This window comes from Nomascus leucogenys, chromosome 13 (genome assembly GCF_006542625.1).
Source record: "Nomascus leucogenys isolate Asia chromosome 13, Asia_NLE_v1, whole genome shotgun sequence".
Classification (NCBI taxonomy): Eukaryota; Metazoa; Chordata; class Mammalia; order Primates; family Hylobatidae; genus Nomascus; species Nomascus leucogenys.
This window is the reverse complement of record NC_044393.1, coordinates 74,074,287-74,079,722: the sequence shown is the minus strand read 5'-3', so window position 1 is coordinate 74,079,722 and position 5,436 is coordinate 74,074,287. Positions and strand designations below refer to the sequence as shown.

Here is a 5,436-nt window from a genome sequence, read left to right as displayed (position 1 = left end):
AGGCGGAGCTTGCAGTGAGCCGAGATTGCGCCACTGCACTCCAGCCTGGGCGATAGAGTGAGACCCCGTCTCAAAAAAAAAAAAAAGAAAAAAGAAAAAAAGACTTTGTGTATTTCTGTACAAACAGGAAGAAAAAAGGGCTTTGTCAAGAAAAGGAGAGAATGAGAAAGAGGTTCTATTGGAATATATCATCCAATAATGTGTGTTAGGAGAGCATATGAGTGGTGTGGTATATTTTATAAGCCTTTCAATAATAGAAAATAATTGTATTCCTTTCAGAATTAAATGACAACTTTGGTGGAAATAAAATTCTTAGATCAAAATATTTTTCCTTCAAACTTCCAAAGAAAAGGCCTCTGCCACACCCGAGACTAGACCAGGTTATATACATATACTTAAACACACACACACACACACATACACACACACACACATACACACACATACACTCACAAACACACCCTTTGCATTTCACCTTTTGTTTCAATATCATATATATAATTATTTCACTATGGAATGTCTTCTCCCCCATCCTGCAAATTCCATGATAATAAAGACTGTGCCTATTTTATTTGCCTCTTTTTCATGTAGGTCTGTGTCAGATATAGATTAAGTGTACAGTGAATGAATAAATTAACAAATGGACAAATTCAAAGAAATCCACAAAAAGCCTATGTGTTTTTCTTTATTTTCTTCTGCTATTTATAATTAAAGCAAAAGTATCTAAGGAAAGGTATATTTTGCTCTGTAGTGAATACGCTGTATAATCTAAGCATATGTTTAAAGGATTTTTTAATCCTATTTTGAATTTAGTACAAATCTGTCTATTCATGAAGCGTTTTACAGTCTGTTTTTTGTTTGATTTTGGTGTTTTGTTGTTGTTGTTGTTGTTTTTGAGACAAGGTCTTGCCATGTCACCCAAGCTGGAGTGCAGTGACACAATCACGGCTCACTGTAGCCTCGACCCCCTGGAATCAAGGGATCCTCCTCCCTTAGCCTCCCAAGTAGCTGGGATCACAGGTGGACATCACCATGCCCAGCTAATTACCCTGTCTCTACAGTCTGTATTATATAACTTTTTTAAAAAATTTGGAATAATTTGGATTCCAAGTGTAATTATGTCCATTATCAATGCGAGATCTTGGGCAAAAATGTAAATAACAATAATAGCTAACACAAAGTGCTCCCTTTTGTGTCAGATACCTTTCCAGGAGCTTTATTAAAAATACAAATTAATTCCAAATTAATTCTGTGATGTTAATTTTATATCGATGAGGCATCTGAAACAAGCAGAGGTTAAGAAAGTTGTCCAAAGTAAGGAAGCCATGTGGGAGAGAAGAGACTGGTTTTTTTTTTCAATGTTCAGTTTCCTTTAATGACCCCCATCTCCCTGAAGTGGCAGGTGCAGGCAGGTAGGCGTTGGCAAGAGATGTTCACTTGAAGATCTTGCCCTGATTGAAAGCTTGGCCAACATGCTGGAAGGCCCCCTCCCAGGAAAAGTACTCTCGAACCAGCATCTACGTCTCCTCACTGCCAGTGTCCAGTTTCTGCCATGTGTATGATTCATAGTCCACCTGCCAATTTGGACTCAGCGGAAAGGCAAGCTCCTGGCCTCAGAAGACTCAGGCTCTAGAAATGGAGCTGCTACTGTTGGTTCCAAAGAGGATGACACTGGCGAAGGCATTCTTCCTCAGCTTGTCCAGTCGCTGGAACATTCCAGTGATGAGATTGCAGCTCACGAAGATCTGAGTGAGCTCTTCAGGGAAGCAATACTCTGAGTATCACAGGGACCAGCCATCCTCATCAAAGTGCTCCCAGAAATATGGCAGTGCCACAGGCAGTGTGTCCTTGTTGGAGTCCTTGCCGCTTAAATTCATCCAACACAGCCGCGTGCGGCGGCTCACGCCTGTAATTCCAGCACTTTGGGAGGCCGAGGCTGGCAAATCACAAGGTCAGAAGTTCGAGGAGACCAGCCTGACCAACATGGTGAAACCCCGTATCTACTAAAAATACAAAAAATTCGCTGGGCGTAGTGGCAGGCGCCTGTAATCCCAGCTATTCAGGAGGCTGAGGCAGGAGAATCGCTTGAACCGGGGAGGTGGAGGTTGCCTTGAGTCAAGATCACACCACTCACTGTACTCCAGCCAGGGCGACAGTGAGACTCCGCCTCAATCAATCAATAAATCAATATAAAATAAAAACTCACCCAACACAAAGGTATTCTTGGGCAGGTGAGCGGAGGGATCCTTGGCCTTAGGCTCAGCGGCCAGCGCCTGCTTACATTCATCCATCTCCTCCTCTGGCGCAGGGGCAGCTGCCTTTTTCTCCTCTTTCCACTCAGCCTGGGGCTCTGCTGCTCTTCCTTTGAACCCTGCTGTTTCCGCGGGGTGTCCTTTTTAGGTTGGCTCTCGGCAAACTTTTTAGCATCAAACTGGGCCATCTTCTCACACAGTTTCACTTCCCCCAAGACAGCCCAGAACTGAGACTGGTTAATGCAGGTGAGGAATCAGCGGTTATAATATATATAATAAATATATTATATATTATATTATTTTAATATTTTACAATATATTACAAAATATTTTATATGATATTATATATAATATATAAATTATATATAGATATAATGACGTATATTTTATATATAAATTATGTATTATAATAATGATATATATTATAAATATAATAAAATATATTACAAAATTGGGAAAGGCTTGGTGGAAAGAAGGTTCTATGACCTGCTTATAGAGCCACAACAGGGTGCAGACGACTGTGATAACAGCCAGTCACTCATTCGCCCACCAGAAAAGTCCTCATCTTCAAGTGAGCGTCCAGCAACCCCAGAATTCGCCTCACTTCCTCCTTTGCATTCTGAGTGGCCTGCTTGTTGTGGTGCGTGATGCCCATGATGGGGAACACCCAGGCACTGGCTGGGGGCACTCTACCGCTATCAGCAAAGCTCACCCACTGCGCCACCAAGGCTGCTGCTTCGGGTGTACTTCCCCGCAGCTCCTCATTGTTCACGTAGTAGGTAATGGCATTGCTTTCAAATACACAGAACCCACCGTCACCCTCAAATGCTGGAAACTTGCCGGCAGGAAATTTGCAGAGAAATTCAGGCGTGCGGTTGGTTTGGCCAAAGTGGAAGTGGGGTGGTGCGGACAGCACATGGACCTGAGCCCCGCTGTACTGAGCAGCAATGAGGGCCTTGAAGGCCCTCCAGTTTTCAGGATATGTGTACAGGGTCCCAGTCGCCATGGTGCTTCCGCAAAGAAAGGGGCGAGAAGAGATTCTTTTTGATGTTTAAGATACATACCATCTATATGTATTTAAAATATATATTCATATGCATAGAAAAGGCATGTAAAAGAAGCTCAGCAGAGGCTACTTCCCGAGAGGACTGCAGGACTTAGGATCTACAGTGAGAGGAGAATTAGTATTTTACTATAAATGTTTATCTTTGTACTGTTTGAAAGGTTTACTATGTGCATATGTCATATTGTCAGTTAAAAGAAGAGACAGAGCAAAACCTACCTACCCTGCAATGTGTGTTTTGTTCCACTTGGCAAGGAATGCCAAATAAAGGGAGGAAAGCCAAGGCCCAAATTGTCAATATCACAGTCTTGCACACGGCCAGCCCTGCTTAGCAAAGAAAGTACTTCGGATAATTTATAAACGTCAAAATACATATTTTATAAATTTTGTATCTATGCCTTTGGAGAAAAATATATTACAAAACAAAGTGTAGCTTGTTATCATTTTATTTGAGTTATTTTACGTATTGATTTACTTTAGAAAGCCACTGTGAAATGTGCTTCTACTGTAATATATGACTGTGTGTTGGTCACTTTATTAATAGAATAATTGCACTGTGCTTTTTTTTTCCACATGTACTGCTACTCAAAAGTATTTCTTTGAAAACAGCACTGACTTTTTGATCCCCATAATTCAAGTCTTGTAATCATTCAACATCAAATAGGGAGCAAATCTCATCATTTTCAAAGCTACTCTGAGGTGGTATTATGAGGTATCATTCTAAGATATTGTTTCACTTGTCAGAAAAACTCCTGTAAGAAAGAATTAGTCTATTTGTCTATTTCAAAAGGAGTTTTTTTAAAAAGGTGAAATCTGAAAAACAAAACAAAAAAATGACGTAGGACAAGACTTGTAGTAGCATGAGCCACTGTTATTTTGCCTTCTGCTCAATCCAACTCACAAAATAAATACTTGTTTGGCAAATGAGTAAATGGTGGTATTACTTACTGAAGTTGACTATACAACATACTTAAACAAGGATAGTTTGAGAATAAAAGGATGTATTATCCACTATCCTCAGCAATCTAACACAGAAGCAGAAAACCAAACACCGCATGTTCTCACTTGTAAGTGGGAGCTGAACAATGAGAACACATGGACACAGGGAGGGGAACATCACACACTGGGGCCTGTGGGAGGTGGGCAGGGGGAAGGAGAGCATTAGAAAAAGTAGCTAATGGATGCTGGGCTTAATAACTAGGTGATGGGTTGATCTGTGCAGCAAACCACCATGGCACACATTTACCTATGTAACAAACCTGCACATCCTGCACGTGTACCCCAGAACTTAAAAAAAAATGAAAAATTGTTAAAAAGATGCAATGCCAATAATTACTCTATGACAACAGGTGTAAGCTAAGACTGTCCCAGGCATATCAGATGGCTTTTGCTACATAGCATACTAGCCATTGTTTAATTATAATTAAACAATTATAATTTTTTTTTAATTTCATGATTCTGTGGGTTGCTTAGGAGGGTTTTGTGGCTTGGGCCTGCTTGGCTGATTTTCTGTGGGGCTTATAGATAGAATGTAGGCCAGTTGGTGGCTGAATGATCTAAGATAGCTCCTGAATCGTTCTAGGTTCACAGCTCTGGCAGTTGTCAGCTAATGTGCAGCTTGTCTTATTATCCACTGGGCTGTCTCTTCCACATGACAGCCATGGCATTCTACAGGCAACAAAAGTTGAACCTAAGACCTCTTGAAGCCTGGGCTCATAACTCGTACATCTTGTACCTCATCATTTTTACTATATTTGATGTATTAAGGAAAGTTACAAGGTCGGTCCCAGATTTAAAGAGTGGAGAACTAGACTCCACCATTTGATGAGGGTACTGAAAAGTACTGTAACTATTTTTGCAATCCAAAACTCTAGGCACACCAGAATATATGATCAGCCTTTATTTTCTGAAACTTGGAAAGCTAAAAGAAGTGCAGCTTCTTTCCAAATACCACAAAACAAAGGCTATGCTACTGCCCTGTGACTTCAAATACAGGTCTTAGAATTACGAAAACATCTTTGAAAGCCAGAACAAGACCTCAAAATGCTAAAAAGTTTATATAAAATGAACCCTCTGTGTTGTTAATAAAATAACCCTGTAAACCCTCCCTAAGTCATCCAC

General features: G+C 40.6%; 1 pseudogene across 1 annotated transcript; it reads right to left on the bottom strand.

The window, feature by feature from the left end:
• Nucleotides 1-1,433: 1,433 nt before the first annotated feature.
• LOC100585901 lies at nt 1,434-3,275 on the bottom strand (annotated as a pseudogene). The gene is made up of 3 exons (XR_179268.3): nt 2,705-3,275; nt 2,199-2,520; nt 1,434-1,868 (listed from the first exon to the last, which is right to left on the bottom strand). The product of XR_179268.3 is annotated as an elongation factor 1-gamma-like (transcript).
• Between the last annotated feature and the right edge of the window lie 2,161 nt (nt 3,276-5,436).